At 53.4% G+C, this 25,112-nt stretch overlaps 15 non-coding genes across 15 annotated transcripts; all 15 read right to left on the reverse strand.

Annotated features, from left to right (window-relative positions):
* Positions 1-479: 479 nt before the first annotated feature.
* LOC149066069 (U2 spliceosomal RNA) lies at positions 480-665 on the reverse strand. Its single transcript, XR_016195542.1, has one exon. It is a non-coding gene; the product is annotated as a U2 spliceosomal RNA (small nuclear RNA).
* A 7,408-nt stretch (positions 666-8,073) lies between these two features.
* On the reverse strand, positions 8,074-8,265 carry LOC149066070 (U2 spliceosomal RNA). The gene has a single exon (XR_016195482.1). It is a non-coding gene; the product is annotated as a U2 spliceosomal RNA (small nuclear RNA).
* A 517-nt stretch (positions 8,266-8,782) lies between these two features.
* On the reverse strand, positions 8,783-8,969 carry LOC149066071 (U2 spliceosomal RNA). Its single transcript, XR_016195529.1, has one exon. It is a non-coding gene; the product is annotated as a U2 spliceosomal RNA (small nuclear RNA).
* A 3,033-nt stretch (positions 8,970-12,002) lies between these two features.
* On the reverse strand, positions 12,003-12,189 carry LOC149066072 (U2 spliceosomal RNA). Its single transcript, XR_016195506.1, has one exon. It is a non-coding gene; the product is annotated as a U2 spliceosomal RNA (small nuclear RNA).
* Positions 12,190-12,704: 515 nt separating this feature from the next.
* On the reverse strand, positions 12,705-12,896 carry LOC149066073 (U2 spliceosomal RNA). Its single transcript, XR_016195483.1, has one exon. It is a non-coding gene; the product is annotated as a U2 spliceosomal RNA (small nuclear RNA).
* Positions 12,897-13,410: 514 nt separating this feature from the next.
* LOC149066074 (U2 spliceosomal RNA) lies at positions 13,411-13,602 on the reverse strand. The gene has a single exon (XR_016195484.1). It is a non-coding gene; the product is annotated as a U2 spliceosomal RNA (small nuclear RNA).
* Positions 13,603-14,117: 515 nt separating this feature from the next.
* LOC149066075 (U2 spliceosomal RNA) lies at positions 14,118-14,304 on the reverse strand. The gene has a single exon (XR_016195530.1). It is a non-coding gene; the product is annotated as a U2 spliceosomal RNA (small nuclear RNA).
* A 3,033-nt stretch (positions 14,305-17,337) lies between these two features.
* LOC149066076 (U2 spliceosomal RNA) lies at positions 17,338-17,524 on the reverse strand. Its single transcript, XR_016195507.1, has one exon. It is a non-coding gene; the product is annotated as a U2 spliceosomal RNA (small nuclear RNA).
* A 515-nt stretch (positions 17,525-18,039) lies between these two features.
* LOC149066077 (U2 spliceosomal RNA) lies at positions 18,040-18,231 on the reverse strand. The gene has a single exon (XR_016195485.1). It is a non-coding gene; the product is annotated as a U2 spliceosomal RNA (small nuclear RNA).
* Positions 18,232-18,745: 514 nt separating this feature from the next.
* Positions 18,746-18,937, reverse strand: LOC149066078 (U2 spliceosomal RNA). The gene has a single exon (XR_016195486.1). It is a non-coding gene; the product is annotated as a U2 spliceosomal RNA (small nuclear RNA).
* Positions 18,938-19,451: 514 nt separating this feature from the next.
* Positions 19,452-19,638, reverse strand: LOC149066079 (U2 spliceosomal RNA). The gene has a single exon (XR_016195532.1). It is a non-coding gene; the product is annotated as a U2 spliceosomal RNA (small nuclear RNA).
* Positions 19,639-22,671: 3,033 nt separating this feature from the next.
* Positions 22,672-22,858, reverse strand: LOC149066080 (U2 spliceosomal RNA). Its single transcript, XR_016195508.1, has one exon. It is a non-coding gene; the product is annotated as a U2 spliceosomal RNA (small nuclear RNA).
* A 514-nt stretch (positions 22,859-23,372) lies between these two features.
* Positions 23,373-23,564, reverse strand: LOC149066081 (U2 spliceosomal RNA). Its single transcript, XR_016195488.1, has one exon. It is a non-coding gene; the product is annotated as a U2 spliceosomal RNA (small nuclear RNA).
* A 514-nt stretch (positions 23,565-24,078) lies between these two features.
* Positions 24,079-24,270, reverse strand: LOC149066082 (U2 spliceosomal RNA). Its single transcript, XR_016195489.1, has one exon. It is a non-coding gene; the product is annotated as a U2 spliceosomal RNA (small nuclear RNA).
* Positions 24,271-24,785: 515 nt separating this feature from the next.
* LOC149066083 (U2 spliceosomal RNA) lies at positions 24,786-24,972 on the reverse strand. The gene has a single exon (XR_016195533.1). It is a non-coding gene; the product is annotated as a U2 spliceosomal RNA (small nuclear RNA).
* Positions 24,973-25,112: the final 140 nt, after the last annotated feature.

Here is a 25,112-nt window from a genome sequence, read left to right on the forward strand (position 1 = left end):
TAACTATAATTAATGTCCTGGCTGGGGTCTGTTTTAATAGCGTCGGAAGACTCGATCGTATTTTGAAGACGAGACGACTTCTTGTCGACCAGATGTTGCTTTCAGGTGCGACGTATCCTGGGCTCCCGGGGCGCCGTTCCGTCCGGGTTGCACGTTCGACCGCTAGATGTCGACGCGAGACCAATATCTACTTGCATTCTCGATCTAGAAGGGGGGGGGGGCACCCAGGAACGGGAGAGACGTCGAGGGGACCCGCGGCAGCATTTCGGAAGCGCACAGCACAACGAGGAAACGACCGGCGTGGACCCGTCCTCACAAGGACGTGGCATCCACGTCGTCTCCTTAATAAAAAACTAAGTCCCAGGGTCGTGCGCCGGGCCTTAATTTTCCGTCGACCGCTTTCAAATCGGTCTATTTCGCCCCGGTAATGTATGATTATTGCGAAATTATGAATAAAACACAGAGTCTACTTGATTTCATGAGGATGGGCCCAACTCGAAGGTAGTGCAATATCGAGAGGACCCGCGGCAGAGGTTCAGCAAGCTGAAAGCACTCCGCCCTGTTCCAAAAATAAGTTTAATATCTTGTCCCCATGTAGGAGACGTACCAGATATTAAGCTGATAAGAACAGATTTAAAAACTATTTATTGAATGCTTCAAGTGAAATTATATACATGGCCCGATATGGGTCTTGATCTCAACCTGTGCTTCAGGGAATGACATTACACTCCTTTGCTTATACATTACTTTCTTCCGATACATGTCAGCGCTTCTCGGTTACATATACGCTCCTCTGCGGTAATTTTACATGGTGTTTCTACACATTTGCGACTTTATATATACATTTCGGTACACTAGATGCGCTTTCGGTGTGATATAAATATTTTACACTATATTACAAACATTTGCGGTACATAACTCTATGCGGCACATACTATACATTATAGGAAATTATATACATTCTCATACGCTCCAGGCATTTTCCATACATTTTGCGGTATATTACATTCGTTTTGCGGTATCTCACATGCATCTTGCTGTACACACCATCTATTCTTCAGCGCTATGCGCCAGAGTTCGCGAGAGCTCATTTTCTATGATAGCATCACGGTCTGGGTTCATCAGCTTCCACGTTGCGCGCGCTTCTCGTCTGGACTCGCGTTTCCGCCGCTGCATCCGTCCGCCCTGTCGGTGAGATCTGCCTAACACCGGTTAGAAATTCTACGTAGGTGTCTCTGGAAGCCCGGATGACGTCCGACACCACCAGCTTCCTCATGAGTGCAGAGTAGGTCCTGGAGCACAACTTGCCGATGGCGCGATCGTTTGCAGGGTCCCAGGAGCCCAGGGCCCCGACTACGACCGCCGCAAATTGCACCCGCTCGTACTTTGTCCGTAGCTGCTGTATGAGTGGCTCATACTTCTCCTCTTTGATCCTTCTTGCTTGCTGGAACGCCTCCTGACCATTCTCAAACGGAATAGTGATGTCGAGCACCATTAGCGAGTTCCCACTCCTTAGGATCAAGTCTGGCCGCAGGTTCGAACCCATAATTGGTCGATTTTCGGAGAGCACGCTCCATCTCCCTTCTGCCGCCTTCTTTATCCGCTCCACGACCAGGTTGTGCCTTGCTGTATACCTAGCGCTGTAGGACATGCAGTGTCCCAGGACATGAGGTAGCGTCTCCTGCCGGTATCCACACCGCCTGCACCTCTTGGCTTGCTCGTCCCCATCATGCTTATATCCGTTCAGAGGCACCAGGCCCAGCCTCGCCCGGTGGATGAACCTCCACTCCGCGAACCTCGTGAAGTCCCCGGTCTTGTGAAAGTGCGTCGAGGCCTTCGCTTTGGAGAACGAGTGGAATGTCTTCCCCTGATGGTGGAGGTCTGCCAGGCTGCTGGCGTGGTGGTTCCGAAGGCTGGATCTAAGAGTACGGAATACCGCTTTACGATCCGTAATGCTGCTTACGCCAGTTGTCAGAGTCACTTGCTGGTTCTCCTCGAGTTGCCACTGAACGTCGAGGTTCCGCGCTGCCATCCTCGCCCTCGACCAGACTGACGTGGTAGGGTTGGACGTCTGGTGATAGGCGGTGCAGGACAAGAAGTCAGCCGTTTCCTGTAGTGTCGGCTCTCGTCGTATGCAGCATTCGACGTATTCCCGTAGATCGGACCATGCTAGCTCCCTCACGATGTTGTCCTGCGATGTCAGCAACTTGTATGCGGCGTCAACACTCGCGATATCATGGTCCACAGCCACCTCCGGTATCCCAAGAAGACCCCTCTGCGTGTCGCCGTACAGGTAGTGATTACTACCCCTTGGTGGCAGATACAGCGTCTTCTTTGTTTCGGCACGCAGCCTGTCGTCCAGCTTCTTCCAAGCTCCTTTGCTTCTCTGCGCCGTGCGGAGTTGATACTGGAGGGAGGGATAGAAGAATGACTTAAGGGCATCCAGCCGCTGCCATGGCGCGAGTGCGGATGTCATTATGTCGAGCCCGGCGCGCGTGATCCCTTCCATACTGGTGGAGTCCTCGATTATCCGGAAACCGGTGGGCTTCCCCAGGAATTTCCTGTGATCCCCATCGACTAGCACGCTGGTCCGATTTCCTCCAACACTGAACGGTGTGCCTCGACACCCCCGGGGTGCGTGTCCTAGGTGGAGCGAGAAACATTTTGCTGGGTTAAATTTCAGCCCAAGACTATCCGCGAGGCCGACCGCTCTGTCGATATTGGTTTGCAGGGCTGTCGGGTCACTCTCCAGTAGTAGCATGTCGTCCGCATAGGCCAATATCTTGTGCTCGCGATGGCTCCCCTGGACTTCCCGCAAAACCGGGTCAATGGCCATATCAAACAGCAGGCCGCTTAAGGGACACCCCTGACGCACACCCTGTTGTATGGTTATCTCTTCGGATGACTCGCTCTGCGTGATGTAGGTGGTGCGTGCCCCGTTGTACATATCCGATACTAGGCTCACGAACGTCGGGCCCGCACCGCATTTGTTGAGCGCGTTGGTTATGGTTGCGTGCGGGATGGATCCGAACGCGTTCGCCAGGTCGAGGGACATGATGCAGAGGTCTTTCCCAGTTCTCTTGGCCATTTGCATTCTCTGTTCGAGAACGTAATTGTTCTCGAATGCTCCATCGTGGCGGAGGAACCCCTTCTGCATTGGTGACAAGATGGAGTGGTCCTCCAGCCATACCTGAAGGCGCCTCGTTAGACATCCTGCAAATAGCTTGTAAATTGTTTGGTTCAACGAGATTGGTCGCCAATTCCTCGGGTCCGTTTTGTTGCCCCCCTTCGGTATTAAGATCGTCCTTGACTGCTTCCAGCTTGCCGGCACTTGCTTTGCTTTCAGGCAGCCATTAAAAATTGCCGTCAGGGCCTTGGCTTGCGGGTCTACCCCCCTCCAGTGCTGGTACGTGAGGCGATCGCTTCCCGGGGCCGTGTTCTCCGCCCTCTTCAGCCGCTGCAGTACCTCCGTGCTGGAGAAGGGGGAGAGATCGACCTGTTCCGTAGCTGGTTGATAATCGATGCCCTGTAGCGAGCTCGCATCGAACGGTTGGTGCGCGGCGAAGACATCCACGATCTCATTCACTGGGATGGAGCACCTTTCATCTTCTTTCCCAAGCACCAACTTGACGGCACGGCGACGGTTACGCCGGTATAGGCGCTGTATGTCGCGGTGGTTGTTGGCGTTGGCCCGGCGAGTTCCACCATTCATCCCTTCTGCTTCCTCCGGGATCCCCACGTGCCTCCTGGCAAAAGTGACTAGTTCGTCGGCAACAGCGCAGAACTCCGTCCAGGATTCCTGCCGGAAGTCGGTTAGCAGCTCCCGAATTCTCCTTGCGAAGGGTGCTGATGGCTCCTCATTCGCCCTTTGGGGTGTATCGGATGCTTCCTCTTCCTGCCCCGTGAAGGAGGCGATCTCGATTGGGTCAGCCTGCATGTCTTCCCCATTGTCAGCATCGAGGCTGGTACTCATTTCCGGCAACGGGCTAGCCCTAGACCGTTGAGACAAGTCCGGGTCTTCGGCGTTGCTTGGATTCACTAGCGGCGTGGCGTTGCCCCTCGGCCGCTCACCGCGATGCCGGATTTGCGCCCCAGATGGTGTTCGTCTTCCTTCCGGCTGCCGAGGTGAGGTCGCTCTTCGGGTATGCCCCCTAGAACTTGCGTGCTTTTGCCTTCTGTGGTTCCTTAGGCCATTCCTCGTCGCGAACGCCGCATCACACTCCACGCATCGGTGTTGGAGCGCAGCTTCGGTCTGGCTGAGGAGTTGGCGATTCTGTAGGCACGGGTGATTGCCGACACACCTCTTCTTCACCGCTCCTCTGCACGAGCTGCACCAGAATCGCGACGTTGCTATGTCCATGCTGTGATCCGCGAGTAGGTGCCTCAGCAACGATTGCTTCATTGCCGTCCATGTGACGGATTGAAACTTCCTACTGCATCCCTCCACTGGGCAGGCTAGCGGTCTGGGGACTGGGAATGTCATGTGGAACGTGCGGTCGATGATTTCGCAGGCTAGCCCATCCCGCATTGGGCACACTAGCGGCGTCGCTTGCGCACTGTCCGGGACTGGGCCTCGGTCAATTATCACGGCGTCCGTGCCGGGCGGTGACTGCGACGTCCCATGTTGCGACATGCCCCGATCTTCTTCAGCATCTTGCAGACCAGCCGGGGCCCAAGCCGTGTTCGTAGCGTCTCCGGTGGGTGCAGGTGAGGGAGCCTGGTGACGACCCGTGCGGCATGAGTCCAACATTTGCGTCAGTGGGCCGGTGTCAATCGTGGTCCCTGAGGTAGTTGACACCGCTCTGTACACTGTGCCCTGGGTCTCCGGGATCTCCACATGATCCCGTGACGAGGGAGATTCCGGGAGCACCTGGCTTTCGGGCACCTGGCTTTCGGGCACCGGGAGCTGGTTCCGTGCCTGCATCGCTTTCTTTGTTCTGAGAGCCAGTGGGAGTGTGATTCCTTGTGACGCAGCCGTTTGTGTCGCTGCCCTGGACGGGCCTGCCACTACTAGCTCCGGAGACCTGGACGCGGTCTGCTTCCTCTTCTTTTTCTTCTTCTTCCTGGCTGCCCATGAGGTTTGCGTGGACGCGTCACTAGATGAGTAGCTCTTGCTCAAGGAAGAACCGTCCGCAAGGTCAGCGACCTCCGCATTGATTATCAGTGTTGAGCTGTCGAAGTGGTCTCTGGGCAGGCCGGCCCCCGAGCGTTGCTCAGCATTGACTTGATCCCGTTCGTTCTGGATTCGAGCAGTATCCCAGGGCGCCATTTCCAGTGAAGCCGACTCATCTCTCCCGTTTGGGTCAGACTCACCAACCTCGTCCCTGTCTCGGGGGGTCCTTGTCCGATGGGATTCACTCCTATTTGCCAGGGTTCCCCCCGCTGCCCATATATCCTGGCAGCCCTGACCTTCTGGTAGCAGCGTATAGTCGGCGGTGGCGTCTTCTGCTGAAAAGTGGAGCGTGAAGGGGCTGCTCCCTAGTTCCGGTGTCGAGACCTCCACTGGGGGGTTGGATAGCGCTCCTTGCCCGCTTTCATTTTCGGTGTCGGACCCTCTCTGGTGTCTCGGCGAGGAGTCCGGTGAGATGGCGAGGTCATCCTCCAACATCCTGTCCGGTGATGGGGGATCGGAAGAGTCACCGTTGCAGCATTCCAACTCCTCACTAGGGATTTCCGGCGTTCGACTCTCACCCGGTGTGTCACTGTAACAGTTCGTGTCAATCACCAACACGTCAGAGTTGTCCGATGGGTAGTGCTGCTCGTCTCCTGAGAGAACCGGGCCTCCTTCACCTGAAGCTAGAATGCACCTCTCACCGTTCCCGTCGTTGGCCCACATCACGGACGGCGATATACAGCTGCGGTCTGTGTCATCTGCATTCAAGCCGGCACTATACCTCAGCGTTGCACTGCGATCGGCACTTGTCACCTTGGTGCCACTGAACGCAGAGGACGAGTCCCCGTTGCTGCGGGCGCTGGTCGGTGATTGCTCCGGCGAGCTGAACAGCGCGTAGGAGTGAAGGAACTTGTCCCGTTCCTCCAAATCACTGTCTTCCAACACCACTCGGCGGGCCGACCCGGGCGAGTGCGTGCCCCTATCCGGCGTCTGACATACCCTCCCGCTTCTCAGGTTTCTCGGCATATTAGGTGTTGCCAACGATTATTGAGGCTTGAGCGTCTCACTTAGTAGGCTTCCTCTTTTTCTGACACGGTTTGCCACGATGTTAGTTGTTAGACTTGTTAGCAGATGGAGACCGTTAGTAGAGAGAGACTCGATGTTACCTACTTGCAGGTGATCTTTGAGATGAGTTGAGGCTGTGAGTAGATGCTCCTGAGTAGCTCGGCACACCCCACGCACGACCCGATCGGCGGCATATGCCCGTGACCAGGGCAGGGGAGATAGAGTGGGTCTTAAGGACCCCATGAGACCCATTGGTTGGGGTTGGAGAGCTTTAAGAGACTCCGTTAGGACCGTGGAACCTTTAAGAGGGACCTTGATACCAATGGGGAGGACCTTTAGGAGGTCCTAACTAGCCCGGGGGGGGGGTGAGCCCTTAAGGGACTCTTAAAAAACCCGGGGGGGAAGATCCCACTAGTCCCCTTGGGAGCTCCAATTCTCGGTGGACAGACCTCGCCGAACTCTGGAGCTAGTGTCAAACGTTCACCAACTCCACAGTCCGGCGACCTCTGCCCGCCGAGGGGAGCCCTGAAGAGGCCACGCGAAGCCCAGGAGTGTGAGACCTTGAAGAGGCCTCACGGTAACCCACCCAGAGGGAGGGGACCTTTAAGAGGTCCCACGTGAGCCAAACCCACAGGGAAAGAGAACCTTTACGAGGTCTCGCGAGAACCCAGGGAGAGTTGAGACCTTTACTAGGTCTCGCTAGAGAGGGCGGTGGGACACTTTAAGAGGTCCCGAGAGACAGAAGTTGAGGACCTTTAAGAGGCCTCGTGAACGGGAGGGGAGGGAGGGAACCATGAGTGGGCATCATGCATAGACCCGAATTCCTCAAGCGACCCCGAGAGGTCATCCCGACGAACCCGAGCTATGGATGTGGGGCAGCCCCGCGAGGGAAAGGTGTCAAGTCAGTCCGCCAGGCGTAGCCAAAGCTCCGAGGCTGACCCGAACACTGCCACACCACCGATTGGCTAACAGGCACTTCCGCTGACCGCACGCCCAAGGCCCAGCCATATAATGAGGCGAGGGTCCAAGGACGACGGCTAGGCTGAAATGCCTGAGATGTGACAGGTGCCTTTCCCGGGATCACGACGAGGAGGAGACGAGGAAGAAGAGAGAGCAGGGGTGGTCACGAGTCATCAACCGCCAACCAGGTCATGCTTCGGGCACGCCGTTGCCTTCCTTTAGCCAGCCATCATCGAGGAACAGGAACCAGCTTCTTCACCAACTTGAGAGGACCCGCGGCAGCTCTTCTGGTGGGCGTGGCTCGTTGAGTACCTGCAGTAGCACCTTCACACTCCACTGGTTGAAAGCTCTCCTCCTGGCAAGATCCTTGGCAAGATCACTTACTACACTTTGATCTTAGCCAAAAGGCCGAGAAGCGATAACGGGATAGACGCGAATTAAAATTTGATCACAATTAACTATAATTAATGTCCTGGCTGGGGTCTGTTTTAATAGCGTCGGAAGACTCGATCGTATTTTGAAGACGAGACGACTTCTTGTCGACCAGATGTTGCTTTCAGGTGCGACGTATCCTGGGCTCCCGGGGCGCCGTTCCGTCCGGGTTGCACGTTCGACCGCTAGATGTCGACGCGAGACCAATATCTACTTGCATTCTCGATCTAGAAGGGGGGGGGGGGCACCCAGGAACGGGAGAGACGTCGAGGGGACCCGCGGCAGCATTTCGGAAGCGCACAGCACAACGAGGAAACGACCGGCGTGGACCCGTCCTCACAAGGACGTGGCATCCACGTCGTCTCCTTAATAAAAAAAAAAGTCCCAGGGTCGTGCGCCGGGCCTTAATTTTCCGTCGACCGCTTTCAAATCGGTCTATTTCGCCCCGGTAATGTATGATTATTGCGAAATTATGAATAAAACACAGAGTCTACTTGATTTCATGAGGATGGGCCCAACTCGAAGGTAGTGCAATATCGAGAGGACCCGCGGCAGAGGTTCAGCAAGCTGAAAGCACTCCGCCCTGTTCCAAAAATAAGTTTAATATCTTGTCCCCATGTAGGAGACGTACCAGATATTAAGCTGATAAGAACAGATACTACACTTTGATCTTAGCCAAAAGGCCGAGAAGCGATAACGGGATAGACGCGAATTAAAATTTGATCACAATTAACTATAATTAATGTCCTGGCTGGGGTCTGTTTTAATAGCGTCGGAAGACTCGATCGTATTTTGAAGACGAGACGACTTCTTGTCGACCAGATGTTGCTTTCAGGTGCGACGTATCCTGGGCTCCCGGGGCGCCGTTCCGTCCGGGTTGCACGTTCGACCGCTAGATGTCGACGCGAGACCAATATCTACTTGCATTCTCGATCTAGAAGGGGGGGGGGGGGCACCCAGGAACGGGAGAGACGTCGAGGGGACCCGCGGCAGCATTTCGGAAGCGCACAGCACAACGAGGAAACGACCGGCGTGGACCCGTCCTCACAAGGACGTGCCATCCACGTCGTCTCCTTAATAAAAAACTAAGTCCCAGGGGTCGTGTGCCGGGCCTTAATTTCCCGTCGACCGCTTTCAAATTTGTCGTTTTCGCCCCGACAAAGAGTGATTATTGCGAAATTATGAATAAAACACAGAGTCTACTTGATTTCATGAGGATGGGCCCAACTCGAAGGTAGTGCAATATCGAGAGGACCCGCGGCAGAGGTTCAGCAAGCTGAAAGCACTCCGCCCTGTTCCAAAAATAAGTTTAATATCTTGTCCCCATGTAGGAGACGTACCAGATATTAAGCTGATAAGAACAGATTATAAAAAGCTTTTATTCATGTTTGAAAGGTTTCTTTCCATGGCCCGATATGGGACTTACTTTCATCCTTTACAAGGGGATTAGTATACCCATTAGTTGGTTGAGCAGTATGAGTATGTTACAAGCAGTTACGGATTATTCTGCGGTTACAAGCGTGTTACAGTACGCTGTTTACAGTAAGTTTGCGGTTAGTATGAGGATGATGAATACAGGCGAGACATATGCGAGAGTTATTTACATGGTATTTGCGGATAATATGCGGAACATATGCGACCTTCTGTACAAGCTATATACAAGAAATTATGCGGACAATCGGTGCGTTATATATAATGTGCGGACAATTCAAAATGACATGTTATGCGAAAGGTAATACATATATACATTGAGACTACTCTTGGGGGTATTTACATATCATGGGGCAGCATTTGCACGTGCGCTGTGTCGGACCAGTCTTCGCGCATGGTCGCTCGTGCGATCAGGCGAGGACGTTGCGGGTGTCAGGGTCCTCCCGGATGACTGCCGTACTCCGGATATAAATTCCACATAGATATCGCGTGATGCAGCAATCGTATCGCTGACGATCAACTTGCTCATGAGTCCCGCATATCTTCGGGAGCACAGCCGGGACACGATCCTATCGTTAAGTGGATCCCAGGAACCTAGGGCTCCCACCACAATGGTACCAAAGCGGACGTCCGGGTAGCGCTGCTTCAGGAGGTTGAGTAGCGGTCGATATTTCTCTTCCTTGGCACGTCTCGCTGTTGCAAAGGCCTCAGGGCCGTTTTCGAATGGCACCGTCACGTCGATGACCAGGATGGAGCCGTCTTTCTTGAGAATCAGGTCGGGCCGCAGAGTTGAACCCATCACTGGTCGGTTCTCGGCAAAGACTTCCCACCTTCCGCTGGCTGCCTTCTTTATCCTTTCCACGATGTTGTTGTGGCGCGCTGTGTATAGAGGACTATACATCATGCAATTATCCAGCACGTGTGGGAGGGTTTCATTTGGATAGTTGCACTTGCGGCAACGTTTGGCAGCTGGGTCATTCTCGTGTCGATAGCCGTTCAGCGGTACGAGACCCAACCTCGCACGGTGGATGAATCTCCAATCAGCGAAGCGAGTGAAGCTCCCCTCCCTGTGGAAGTGGGTCGATGCCTTTGAGCGTGAGAAGGTGCTGGATGTCTTCCCTTGGTGAGCCATTGCTGCCAAGTCCGCAGAGTGTTGCTTTCTGACAGCGCCTCTCAGGGTTCTGAAGACCATTCTCCTGTCGGAGATGGTGGTCTCTCCGCACTTGACAGCCACCTGATGGTCATCGGTGAGTTCCCACACCAGCTTGAGATGCTCGGAGGCCATCCGTGCCCTGGACCATACCGAAGATGTCGGGTGTGAGGTATGCCTCGCTGCCGACCTTGACAGATAAGCATTCAAGTCCGCTGTCGACGGGTTTGGCTTCCTGATGCACCTCGCCACGAATTCTGTCAGGTCTTCCCACGCCGTGGCCTGTACCACTGCGTCCTTTGATGTTAGAAGCTTCATGGCCGCATCGACGTGGCTGATGTCAGCGTCCACTGCCGCCTCGGGGACACCAAAGAGCCCGTCCCTCCTATCGCCATGAAGGTACGTGTTGGAGGCACGCTTTGGGACGTTGAGGGTGGCTTTGATCAGTGGTCTCAGCGCATTGTCGATCCGGCGCCATTCCCCTTTCTTCCTCTGGGCCGTACGTAGAGAGTACTGCAACGAGGGGTAGAAGAAGCTCTTGAGGGCATCCAGGCGTTGCCACGGTGCAAGGCTTGATGATAGCAGGTCCGTCCCGTACTGGATGCATTGCTCCAGCGAAGCGTCATCTGGGAGAAGCCGAAAGCCCACCGGCTTCCCAAGGAACCTCTTGTGACAGCCGTCCGTCACCACGGGAATGGGGGTGCCATCCACCTCGAAGGTAGTGCTTCTACAGCCAGCCGGTGAGTGCGAGAGGTGCATCGAGTAGCACTTCCGGGGGTTCATCTTCAAACCGAGGCTGGCAGACACCTCGCTCGCAGTGTTGATTTTTGTTTGAAGTGACACCGGGCTCTCGGCGAGGATCATCAGGTCGTCCGCATACGCCAAGATGTCGTGGCAGTCCTCACTTTGCTGGACGGCTCGCAGGACAGGGTCTACGCATATGTTAAACAGGAGCCCGCTCAGTGGGCACCCCTGTCGGACACCTTGGGTTACAGCGAGCTCCTCCGAGGATCCATCTTCTGTGTGGTACGTAGTGGTGGCCCCGTTGTAGAGGTCCTGGACGACCTGTAGGAACTTAGGACCCGCGCCAGCCCGCATGAGGGTGTGCGCTATAACCTCATGAGGGATTGACCCGAATGCGTTGGAGTAGTCCAGCGACATCAGGCATATGTCCTTTGAACTCCTCCTCGCTTTCTGGATGCGTTGTTCCAGCATGTAGTTATTTTCAAATGTCCCGTCGTACTGGAGGAAGCCTTTTTGAGCGGGTGACAGGATTCCGTGGTCGCTCAACCATGAGGTCAGGCGCTTGGAGAGGCAGCCAGCGTACAATTTGTAGATGGTCGGGGTCAGTGCAATCGGTCTCCAGTTACTGACCTGTGCTGGGTCCCCCCCTTTTGGCACGAGTATTGTTCTTGAGCACTTCCAGTCATCCGGGATTCTGCAGCACTTGAGGCACCCATTGAAGATCGCCGTTAGCGCCTTTGCCTCCGGGTCGACCCCCAGCCAGTGCTTGTATGTTATTCTGTCAGCACCAGGGGCAGAGTTCTCGGCGCGCTTCAGGCGGCTCAGCACTTCCGTCGTCGAGAGTGGGGCGACGTCCACTGGCTCAGGCGCGGGGTTCGGGTGGGTGACTCCCTCGAGCAAGGACGCGTCGAACCTTGATGTTGCCTGGAATTTTTCCACGACCTCCTCAATGGGAATGGCACACCTTTCGGACTCCGCCTCGGTTATGATCTTCACCGCGCGACGCCTATTCCTCCTGTAGAGGCGCTGAATGTCGCGGTGGTTTCTGGGATTAACCCCTCTCCTTCCATTCCCACCTGTGGGCGCTGGGAGCTTGACGAACTCCTGGGTGAATGTTGTCAACTCCCGTATGATGCCGAGAGGACCCGCGGCAGAGGTTCAGCAAGCTGAAAGCACTCCGCCCTGTTCCAAAAATAAGTTTAATATCTTGTCCCCATGTAGGAGACGTACCAGATATTAAGCTGATAAGAACAGATACTACACTTTGATCTTAGCCAAAAGGCCGAGAAGCGATAACGGGATAGACGCGAATTAAAATTTGATCACAATTAACTATAATTAATGTCCTGGCTGGGGTCTGTTTTAATAGCGTCGGAAGACTCGATCGTATTTTGAAGACGAGACGACTTCTTGTCGACCAGATGTTGCTTTCAGGTGCGACGTATCCTGGGCTCCCGGGGCGCCGTTCCGTCCGGGTTGCACGTTCGACCGCTAGATGTCGACGCGAGACCAATATCTACTTGCATTCTCGATCTAGAAGGGGGGGGGGGGCACCCAGGAACGGGAGAGACGTCGAGGGGACCCGCGGCAGCATTTCGGAAGCGCACAGCACAACGAGGAAACGACCGGCGTGGACCCGTCCTCACAAGGACGTGGCATCCACGTCGTCTCCTTAATAAAAAAAAAAGTCCCAGGGTCGTGCGCCGGGCCTTAATTTTCCGTCGACCGCTTTCAAATCGGTCTATTTCGCCCCGGTAATGTATGATTATTGCGAAATTATGAATAAAACACAGAGTCTACTTGATTTCATGAGGATGGGCCCAACTCGAAGGTAGTGCAATATCGAGAGGACCCGCGGCAGAGGTTCAGCAAGCTGAAAGCACTCCGCCCTGTTCCAAAAATAAGTTTAATATCTTGTCCCCATGTAGGAGACGTACCAGATATTAAGCTGATAAGAACAGATACTACACTTTGATCTTAGCCAAAAGGCCGAGAAGCGATAACGGGATAGACGCGAATTAAAATTTGATCACAATTAACTATAATTAATGTCCTGGCTGGGGTCTGTTTTAATAGCGTCGGAAGACTCGATCGTATTTTGAAGACGAGACGACTTCTTGTCGACCAGATGTTGCTTTCAGGTGCGACGTATCCTGGGCTCCCGGGGCGCCGTTCCGTCCGGGTTGCACGTTCGACCGCTAGATGTCGACGCGAGACCAATATCTACTTGCATTCTCGATCTAGAAGGGGGGGGGGGCACCCAGGAACGGGAGAGACGTCGAGGGGACCCGCGGCAGCATTTCGGAAGCGCACAGCACAACGAGGAAACGACCGGCGTGGACCCGTCCTCACAAGGACGTGGCATCCACGTCGTCTCCTTAATAAAAAACTAAGTCCCAGGGTCGTGCGCCGGGCCTTAATTTTCCGTCGACCGCTTTCAAATCGGTCTATTTCGCCCCGGTAATGTATGATTATTGCGAAATTATGAATAAAACACAGAGTCTACTTGATTTCATGAGGATGGGCCCAACTCGAAGGTAGTGCAATATCGAGAGGACCCGCGGCAGAGGTTCAGCAAGCTGAAAGCACTCCGCCCTGTTCCAAAAATAAGTTTAATATCTTGTCCCCATGTAGGAGACGTACCAGATATTAAGCTGATAAGAACAGATACTACACTTTGATCTTAGCCAAAAGGCCGAGAAGCGATAACGGGATAGACGCGAATTAAAATTTGATCACAATTAACTATAATTAATGTCCTGGCTGGGGTCTGTTTTAATAGCGTCGGAAGACTCGATCGTATTTTGAAGACGAGACGACTTCTTGTCGACCAGATGTTGCTTTCAGGTGCGACGTATCCTGGGCTCCCGGGGCGCCGTTCCGTCCGGGTTGCACGTTCGACCGCTAGATGTCGACGCGAGACCAATATCTACTTGCATTCTCGATCTAGAAGGGGGGGGGGGCACCCAGGAACGGGAGAGACGTCGAGGGGACCCGCGGCAGCATTTCGGAAGCGCACAGCACAACGAGGAAACGACCGGCGTGGACCCGTCCTCACAAGGACGTGCCATCCACGTCGTCTCCTTAATAAAAAACTAAGTCCCAGGGGTCGTGTGCCGGGCCTTAATTTCCCGTCGACCGCTTTCAAATTTGTCGTTTTCGCCCCGACAAAGAGTGATTATTGCGAAATTATGAATAAAACACAGAGTCTACTTGATTTCATGAGGATGGGCCCAACTCGAAGGTAGTGCAATATCGAGAGGACCCGCGGCAGAGGTTCAGCAAGCTGAAAGCACTCCGCCCTGTTCCAAAAATAAGTTTAATATCTTGTCCCCATGTAGGAGACGTACCAGATATTAAGCTGATAAGAACAGATTATAAAAAGCTTTTATTCATGTTTGAAAGGTTTCTTTCCATGGCCCGATATGGGACTTACTTTCATCCTTTACAAGGGGATTAGTATACCCATTAGTTGGTTGAGCAGTATGAGTATGTTACAAGCAGTTACGGATTATTCTGCGGTTACAAGCGTGTTACAGTACGCTGTTTACAGTAAGTTTGCGGTTAGTATGAGGATGATGAATACAGGCGAGACATATGCGAGAGTTATTTACATGGTATTTGCGGATAATATGCGGAACATATGCGACCTTCTGTACAAGCTATATACAAGAAATTATGCGGACAATCGGTGCGTTATATATAATGTGCGGACAATTCAAAATGACATGTTATGCGAAAGGTAATACATATATACATTGAGACTACTCTTGGGGGTATTTACATATCATGGGGCAGCATTTGCACGTGCGCTGTGTCGGACCAGTCTTCGCGCATGGTCGCTCGTGCGATCAGGCGAGGACGTTGCGGGTGTCAGGGTCCTCCCGGATGACTGCCGTACTCCGGATATAAATTCCACATAGATATCGCGTGATGCAGCAATCGTATCGCTGACGATCAACTTGCTCATGAGTCCCGCATATCTTCGGGAGCACAGCCGGGACACGATCCTATCGTTAAGTGGATCCCAGGAACCTAGGGCTCCCACCACAATGGTACCAAAGCGGACGTCCGGGTAGCGCTGCTTCAGGAGGTTGAGTAGCGGTCGATATTTCTCTTCCTTGGCACGTCTCGCTGTTGCAAAGGCCTCAGGGCCGTTTTCGAATGGCACCGTCACGTCGATGACCAGGATGGAGCCGTCTTTCTTGAGAATCAGGTCGGGCCGCAGAGTTGAACCCATCACTGGTCGGTTCTCGGCAAAGACTTCCCACCTTCCGCTGGCTGCCTTCTTTATCCTTTCCACGATGTTGTTGTGGCGCGCTGTGTATAGAGGACTATACATCATGCAATTATCCAGCACGTGTGGGAGGGTTTCATTTGGATAGTTGCACTTGCGGCAACGTTTGGCAGCTGGGTCATTCTCGTGTCGATAGCCGTTCAGCGGTACGAGACCCAACCTCGCACGGTGGATGAATCTCCAATCAGCGAAGCGAGTGAAGCTCCCCTCCCTGTGGAAGTGGGTCGATGCCTTTGAGCGTGAGAAGGTGCTGGATGTCTTCCCTTGGTGAGCCATTGCTGCCAAGTCCGCAGAGTGTTGCTTTCTGACAGCGCCTCTCAGGGTTCTGAAGACCATTCTCCTGTCGGAGATGGTGGTCTCTCCGCACTTGACAGCCACCTGATGGTCATCGGTGAGTTCCCACACCAGCTTGAGATGCTCGGAGGCCATCCGTGCCCTGGACCATACCGAAGATGTCGGGTGTGAGGTATGCCTCGCTGCCGACCTTGACAGATAAGCATTCAAGTCCGCTGTCGACGGGTTTGGCTTCCTGATGCACCTCGCCACGAATTCTGTCAGGTCTTCCCACGCCGTGGCCTGTACCACTGCGTCCTTTGATGTTAGAAGCTTCATGGCCGCATCGACGTGGCTGATGTCAGCGTCCACTGCCGCCTCGGGGACACCAAAGAGCCCGTCCCTCCTATCGCCATGAAGGTACGTGTTGGAGGCACGCTTTGGGACGTTGAGGGTGGCTTTGATCAGTGGTCTCAGCGCATTGTCGATCCGGCGCCATTCCCCTTTCTTCCTCTGGGCCGTACGTAGAGAGTACTGCAACGAGGGGTAGAAGAAGCTCTTGAGGGCATCCAGGCGTTGCCACGGTGCAAGGCTTGATGATAGCAGGTCCGTCCCGTACTGGATGCATTGCTCCAGCGAAGCGTCATCTGGGAGAAGCCGAAAGCCCACCGGCTTCCCAAGGAACCTCTTGTGACAGCCGTCCGTCACCACGGGAATGGGGGTGCCATCCACCTCGAAGGTAGTGCTTCTACAGCCAGCCGGTGAGTGCGAGAGGTGCATCGAGTAGCACTTCCGGGGGTTCATCTTCAAACCGAGGCTGGCAGACACCTCGCTCGCAGTGTTGATTTTTGTTTGAAGTGACACCGGGCTCTCGGCGAGGATCATCAGGTCGTCCGCATACGCCAAGATGTCGTGGCAGTCCTCACTTTGCTGGACGGCTCGCAGGACAGGGTCTACGCATATGTTAAACAGGAGCCCGCTCAGTGGGCACCCCTGTCGGACACCTTGGGTTACAGCGAGCTCCTCCGAGGATCCATCTTCTGTGTGGTACGTAGTGGTGGCCCCGTTGTAGAGGTCCTGGACGACCTGTAGGAACTTAGGACCCGCGCCAGCCCGCATGAGGGTGTGCGCTATAACCTCATGAGGGATTGACCCGAATGCGTTGGAGTAGTCCAGCGACATCAGGCATATGTCCTTTGAACTCCTCCTCGCTTTCTGGATGCGTTGTTCCAGCATGTAGTTATTTTCAAATGTCCCGTCGTACTGGAGGAAGCCTTTTTGAGCGGGTGACAGGATTCCGTGGTCGCTCAACCATGAGGTCAGGCGCTTGGAGAGGCAGCCAGCGTACAATTTGTAGATGGTCGGGGTCAGTGCAATCGGTCTCCAGTTACTGACCTGTGCTGGGTCCCCCCCTTTTGGCACGAGTATTGTTCTTGAGCACTTCCAGTCATCCGGGATTCTGCAGCACTTGAGGCACCCATTGAAGATCGCCGTTAGCGCCTTTGCCTCCGGGTCGACCCCCAGCCAGTGCTTGTATGTTATTCTGTCAGCACCAGGGGCAGAGTTCTCGGCGCGCTTCAGGCGGCTCAGCACTTCCGTCGTCGAGAGTGGGGCGACGTCCACTGGCTCAGGCGCGGGGTTCGGGTGGGTGACTCCCTCGAGCAAGGACGCGTCGAACCTTGATGTTGCCTGGAATTTTTCCACGACCTCCTCAATGGGAATGGCACACCTTTCGGACTCCGCCTCGGTTATGATCTTCACCGCGCGACGCCTATTCCTCCTGTAGAGGCGCTGAATGTCGCGGTGGTTTCTGGGATTAACCCCTCTCCTTCCATTCCCACCTGTGGGCGCTGGGAGCTTGACGAACTCCTGGGTGAATGTTGTCAACTCCCGTATGATGCCGAGAGGACCCGCGGCAGAGGTTCAGCAAGCTGAAAGCACTCCGCCCTGTTCCAAAAATAAGTTTAATATCTTGTCCCCATGTAGGAGACGTACCAGATATTAAGCTGATAAGAACAGATACTACACTTTGATCTTAGCCAAAAGGCCGAGAAGCGATAACGGGATAGACGCGAATTAAAATTTGATCACAATTAACTATAATTAATGTCCTGGCTGGGGTCTGTTTTAATAGCGTCGGAAGACTCGATCGTATTTTGAAGACGAGACGACTTCTTGTCGACCAGATGTTGCTTTCAGGTGCGACGTATCCTGGGCTCCCGGGGCGCCGTTCCGTCCGGGTTGCACGTTCGACCGCTAGATGTCGACGCGAGACCAATATCTACTTGCATTCTCGATCTAGAAGGGGGGGGGGGGCACCCAGGAACGGGAGAGACGTCGAGGGGACCCGCGGCAGCATTTCGGAAGCGCACAGCACAACGAGGAAACGACCGGCGTGGACCCGTCCTCACAAGGACGTGGCATCCACGTCGTCTCCTTAATAAAAAAAAAAGTCCCAGGGTCGTGCGCCGGGCCTTAATTTTCCGTCGACCGCTTTCAAATCGGTCTATTTCGCCCCGGTAATGTATGATTATTGCGAAATTATGAATAAAACACAGAGTCTACTTGATTTCATGAGGATGGGCCCAACTCGAAGGTAGTGCAATATCGAGAGGACCCGCGGCAGAGGTTCAGCAAGCTGAAAGCACTCCGCCCTGTTCCAAAAATAAGTTTAATATCTTGTCCCCATGTAGGAGACGTACCAGATATTAAGCTGATAAGAACAGATACTACACTTTGATCTTAGCCAAAAGGCCGAGAAGCGATAACGGGATAGACGCGAATTAAAATTTGATCACAATTAACTATAATTAATGTCCTGGCTGGGGTCTGTTTTAATAGCGTCGGAAGACTCGATCGTATTTTGAAGACGAGACGACTTCTTGTCGACCAGATGTTGCTTTCAGGTGCGACGTATCCTGGGCTCCCGGGGCGCCGTTCCGTCCGGGTTGCACGTTCGACCGCTAGATGTCGACGCGAGACCAATATCTACTTGCATTCTCGATCTAGAAGGGGGGAGGGGCACCCAGGAACGGGAGAGACGTCGAGGGGACCCGCGGCAGCATTTCGGAAGCGCACAGCACAACGAGGAAACGACCGGCGTGGACCCGTCCTCACAAGGACGTGGCATCCACGTCGTCTCCTTAATAAAAAAAAAAGTCCCAGGGTCGTGCGCCGGGCCTTAATTTTCCGTCGACCGCTTTCAAATCGGTCTATTTCGCCCCGGTAATGTATGATTATTGCGAAATTATGAATAAAACACAGAGTCTACTTGATTTCATGAGGATGGGCCCAACTCGAAGGTAGTGCAATATCGAGAGGACCCGCGGCAGAGGTTCAGCAAGCTGAAAGCACTCCGCCCTGTTCCAAAAATAAGTTTAATATCTTGTCCCCATGTAGGAGACGTACCAGATATTAAGCTGATAAGAACAGATACTACACTTTGATCTTAGCCAAAAGGCCGAGAAGCGATAACGGGATAGACGCGAATTAAAATTTGATCACAATTAACTATAATTAATGTCCTGGCTGGGGTCTGTTTTAATAGCGTCGGAAGACTCGATCGTATTTTGAAGACGAGACGACTTCTTGTCGACCAGATGTTGCTTTCAGGTGCGACGTATCCTGGGCTCCCGGGGCGCCGTTCCGTCCGGGTTGCACGTTCGACCGCTAGATGTCGACGCGAGACCAATATCTACTTGCATTCTCGATCTAGAAGGGGGGAGGGGCACCCAGGAACGGGAGAGACGTCGAGGGGACCCGCGGCAGCATTTCGGAAGCGCACAGCACAACGAGGAAACGACCGGCGTGGACCCGTCCTCACAAGGACGTGGCATCCACGTCGTCTCCTTAATAAAAAACTAAGTCCCAGGGTCGTGCGCCGGGCCTTAATTTTCCGTCGACCGCTTTCAAATCGGTCTATTTCGCCCCGGTAATGTATGATTATTGCGAAATTATGAATAAAACACAGAGTCTACTTGATTTCATGAGGATGGGCCCAACTCGAAGGTAGTGCAATATCGAGAGGACCCGCGGCAGAGGTTCAGCAAGCTGAAAGCACTCCGCCCTGTTCCAAAAATAAGTTTAATATCTTGTCCCCATGTAGGAGACGTACCAGATATTAAGCTGATAAGAACAGATTATAAAAAGCTTTTATTCATGTTTGAAAGGTTTCTTTCCATGGCCCGATATGGGACTTACTTTCATCCTTTACAAGGGGATTAGTATACCCATTAGTTGGTTGAGCAGTATGAGTATGTTACAAGCAGTTACGGATTATTCTGCGGTTACAAGCGTGTTACAGTACGCTGTTTACAGTAAGTTTGCGGTTAGTATGAGGATGATGAATACAGGCGAGACATATGCGAGAGTTATTTACATGGTATTTGCGGATAATATGCGGAACATATGCGACCTTCTGTACAAGCTATATACAAGAAATTATGCGGACAATCGGTGCGTTATATATAATGTGCGGACAATTCAAAATGACATGTTATGCGAAAGGTAATACATATATACATTGAGACTACTCTTGGGGGTATTTACATATCATGGGGCAGCATTTGCACGTGCGCTGTGTCGGACCAGTCTTCGCGCATGGTCGCTCGTGCGATCAGGCGAGGACGTTGCGGGTGTCAGGGTCCTCCCGGATGACTGCCGTACTCCGGATATAAATTCCACATAGATATCGCGTGATGCAGCAATCGTATCGCTGACGATCAACTTGCTCATGAGTCCCGCATATCTTCGGGAGCACAGCCGGGACACGATCCTATCGTTAAGTGGATCCCAGGAACCTAGGGCTCCCACCACAATGGTACCAAAGCGGACGTCCGGGTAGCGCTGCTTCAGGAGGTTGAGTAGCGGTCGATATTTCTCTTCCTTGGCACGTCTCGCTGTTGCAAAGGCCTCAGGGCCGTTTTCGAATGGCACCGTCACGTCGATGACCAGGATGGAGCCGTCTTTCTTGAGAATCAGGTCGGGCCGCAGAGTTGAACCCATCACTGGTCGGTTCTCGGCAAAGACTTCCCACCTTCCGCTGGCTGCCTTCTTTATCCTTTCCACGATGTTGTTGTGGCGCGCTGTGTATAGAGGACTATACATCATGCAATTATCCAGCACGTGTGGGAGGGTTTCATTTGGATAGTTGCACTTGCGGCAACGTTTGGCAGCTGGGTCATTCTCGTGTCGATAGCCGTTCAGCGGTACGAGACCCAACCTCGCACGGTGGATGAATCTCCAATCAGCGAAGCGAGTGAAGCTCCCCTCCCTGTGGAAGTGGGTCGATGCCTTTGAGCGTGAGAAGGTGCTGGATGTCTTCCCTTGGTGAGCCATTGCTGCCAAGTCCGCAGAGTGTTGCTTTCTGACAGCGCCTCTCAGGGTTCTGAAGACCATTCTCCTGTCGGAGATGGTGGTCTCTCCGCACTTGACAGCCACCTGATGGTCATCGGTGAGTTCCCACACCAGCTTGAGATGCTCGGAGGCCATCCGTGCCCTGGACCATACCGAAGATGTCGGGTGTGAGGTATGCCTCGCTGCCGACCTTGACAGATAAGCATTCAAGTCCGCTGTCGACGGGTTTGGCTTCCTGATGCACCTCGCCACGAATTCTGTCAGGTCTTCCCACGCCGTGGCCTGTACCACTGCGTCCTTTGATGTTAGAAGCTTCATGGCCGCATCGACGTGGCTGATGTCAGCGTCCACTGCCGCCTCGGGGACACCAAAGAGCCCGTCCCTCCTATCGCCATGAAGGTACGTGTTGGAGGCACGCTTTGGGACGTTGAGGGTGGCTTTGATCAGTGGTCTCAGCGCATTGTCGATCCGGCGCCATTCCCCTTTCTTCCTCTGGGCCGTACGTAGAGAGTACTGCAACGAGGGGTAGAAGAAGCTCTTGAGGGCATCCAGGCGTTGCCACGGTGCAAGGCTTGATGATAGCAGGTCCGTCCCGTACTGGATGCATTGCTCCAGCGAAGCGTCATCTGGGAGAAGCCGAAAGCCCACCGGCTTCCCAAGGAACCTCTTGTGACAGCCGTCCGTCACCACGGGAATGGGGGTGCCATCCACCTCGAAGGTAGTGCTTCTACAGCCAGCCGGTGAGTGCGAGAGGTGCATCGAGTAGCACTTCCGGGGGTTCATCTTCAAACCGAGGCTGGCAGACACCTCGCTCGCAGTGTTGATTTTTGTTTGAAGTGACACCGGGCTCTCGGCGAGGATCATCAGGTCGTCCGCATACGCCAAGATGTCGTGGCAGTCCTCACTTTGCTGGACGGCTCGCAGGACAGGGTCTACGCATATGTTAAACAGGAGCCCGCTCAGTGGGCACCCCTGTCGGACACCTTGGGTTACAGCGAGCTCCTCCGAGGATCCATCTTCTGTGTGGTACGTAGTGGTGGCCCCGTTGTAGAGGTCCTGGACGACCTGTAGGAACTTAGGACCCGCGCCAGCCCGCATGAGGGTGTGCGCTATAACCTCATGAGGGATTGACCCGAATGCGTTGGAGTAGTCCAGCGACATCAGGCATATGTCCTTTGAACTCCTCCTCGCTTTCTGGATGCGTTGTTCCAGCATGTAGTTATTTTCAAATGTCCCGTCGTACTGGAGGAAGCCTTTTTGAGCGGGTGACAGGATTCCGTGGTCGCTCAACCATGAGGTCAGGCGCTTGGAGAGGCAGCCAGCGTACAATTTGTAGATGGTCGGGGTCAGTGCAATCGGTCTCCAGTTACTGACCTGTGCTGGGTCCCCCCCTTTTGGCACGAGTATTGTTCTTGAGCACTTCCAGTCATCCGGGATTCTGCAGCACTTGAGGCACCCATTGAAGATCGCCGTTAGCGCCTTTGCCTCCGGGTCGACCCCCAGCCAGTGCTTGTATGTTATTCTGTCAGCACCAGGGGCAGAGTTCTCGGCGCGCTTCAGGCGGCTCAGCACTTCCGTCGTCGAGAGTGGGGCGACGTCCACTGGCTCAGGCGCGGGGTTCGGGTGGGTGACTCCCTCGAGCAAGGACGCGTCGAACCTTGATGTTGCCTGGAATTTTTCCACGACCTCCTCAATGGGAATGGCACACCTTTCGGACTCCGCCTCGGTTATGATCTTCACCGCGCGACGCCTATTCCTCCTGTAGAGGCGCTGAATGTCGCGGTGGTTTCTGGGATTAACCCCTCTCCTTCCATTCCCACCTGTGGGCGCTGGGAGCTTGACGAACTCCTGGGTGAATGTTGTCAACTCCCGTATGATGCCGAGAGGACCCGCGGCAGAGGTTCAGCAAGCTGAAAGCACTCCGCCCTGTTCCAAAAATAAGTTTAATATCTTGTCCCCATGTAGGAGACGTACCAGATATTAAGCTGATAAGAACAGATACTACACTTTGATCTTAGCCAAAAGGCCGAGAAGCGATAACGGGATAGACGCGAATTAAAATTTGATCACAATTAACTATAATTAATGTCCTGGCTGGGGTCTGTTTTAATAGCGTCGGAAGACTCGATCGTATTTTGAAGACGAGACGACTTCTTGTCGACCAGATGTTGCTTTCAGGTGCGACGTATCCTGGGCTCCCGGGGCGCCGTTCCGTCCGGGTTGCACGTTCGACCGCTAGATGTCGACGCGAGACCAATATCTACTTGCATTCTCGATCTAGAAGGGGGGGGGGGCACCCAGGAACGGGAGAGACGTCGAGGGGACCCGCGGCAGCATTTCGGAAGCGCACAGCACAACGAGGAAACGACCGGCGTGGACCCGTCCTCACAAGGACGTGGCATCCACGTCGTCTCCTTAATAAAAAAAAAAGTCCCAGGGTCGTGCGCCGGGCCTTAATTTTCCGTCGACCGCTTTCAAATCGGTCTATTTCGCCCCGGTAATGTATGATTATTGCGAAATTATGAATAAAACACAGAGTCTACTTGATTTCATGAGGATGGGCCCAACTCGAAGGTAGTGCAATATCGAGAGGACCCGCGGCAGAGGTTCAGCAAGCTGAAAGCACTCCGCCCTGTTCCAAAAATAAGTTTAATATCTTGTCCCCATGTAGGAGACGTACCAGATATTAAGCTGATAAGAACAGATACTACACTTTGATCTTAGCCAAAAGGCCGAGAAGCGATAACGGGATAGACGCGAATTAAAATTTGATCACAATTAACTATAATTAATGTCCTGGCTGGGGTCTGTTTTAATAGCGTCGGAAGACTCGATCGTATTTTGAAGACGAGACGACTTCTTGTCGACCAGATGTTGCTTTCAGGTGCGACGTATCCTGGGCTCCCGGGGCGCCGTTCCGTCCGGGTTGCACGTTCGACCGCTAGATGTCGACGCGAGACCAATATCTACTTGCATTCTCGATCTAGAAGGGGGGAGGGGCACCCAGGAACGGGAGAGACGTCGAGGGGACCCGCGGCAGCATTTCGGAAGCGCACAGCACAACGAGGAAACGACCGGCGTGGACCCGTCCTCACAAGGACGTGGCATCCACGTCGTCTCCTTAATAAAAAACTAAGTCCCAGGGTCGTGCGCCGGGCCTTAATTTTCCGTCGACCGCTTTCAAATCGGTCTATTTCGCCCCGGTAATGTATGATTATTGCGAAATTATGAATAAAACACAGAGTCTACTTGATTTCATGAGGATGGGCCCAACTCGAAGGTAGTGCAATATCGAGAGGACCCGCGGCAGAGGTTCAGCAAGCTGAAAGCACTCCGCCCTGTTCCAAAAATAAGTTTAATATCTTGTCCCCATGTAGGAGACGTACCAGATATTAAGCTGATAAGAACAGATACTACACTTTGATCTTAGCCAAAAGGCCGAGAAGCGATAACGGGATAGACGCGAATTAAAATTTGATCACAATTAACTATAATTAATGTCCTGGCTGGGGTCTGTTTTAATAGCGTCGGAAGACTCGATCGTATTTTGAAGACGAGACGACTTCTTGTCGACCAGATGTTGCTTTCAGGTGCGACGTATCCTGGGCTCCCGGGGCGCCGTTCCGTCCGGGTTGCACGTTCGACCGCTAGATGTCGACGCGAGACCAATATCTACTTGCATTCTCGATCTAGAAGGGGGGGGGGGCACCCAGGAACGGGAGAGACGTCGAGGGGACCCGCGGCAGCATTTCGGAAGCGCACAGCACAACGAGGAAACGACCGGCGTGGACCCGTCCTCACAAGGACGTGCCATCCACGTCGTCTCCTTAATAAAAAACTAAGTCCCAGGGGTCGTGTGCCGGGCCTTAATTTCCCGTCGACCGCTTTCAAATTTGTCGTTTTCGCCCCGACAAAGAGTGATTATTGCGAAATTATGAATAAAACACAGAGTCTACTTGATTTCATGAGGATGGGCCCAACTCGAAGGTAGTGCAATATCGAGAGGACCCGCGGCAGAGGTTCAGCAAGCTGAAAGCACTCCGCCCTGTTCCAAAAATAAGTTTAATATCTTGTCCCCATGTAGGAGACGTACCAGATATTAAGCTGATAAGAACAGATTATAAAAAGCTTTTATTCATGTTTGAAAGGTTTCTTTCCATGGCCCGATATGGGACTTACTTTCATCCTTTACAAGGGGATTAGTATACCCATTAGTTGGTTGAGCAGTATGAGTATGTTACAAGCAGTTACGGATTATTCTGCGGTTACAAGCGTGTTACAGTACGCTGTTT

The sequence above is a fragment of the Pholcus phalangioides genome, unplaced genomic scaffold (assembly GCF_987345545.1).
Source record: "Pholcus phalangioides strain wild (caught in Gottingen) unplaced genomic scaffold, Ppha-v1.0 ptg000036l_1, whole genome shotgun sequence".
In the NCBI taxonomy this organism is placed as follows: domain Eukaryota; kingdom Metazoa; phylum Arthropoda; class Arachnida; order Araneae; family Pholcidae; genus Pholcus; species Pholcus phalangioides.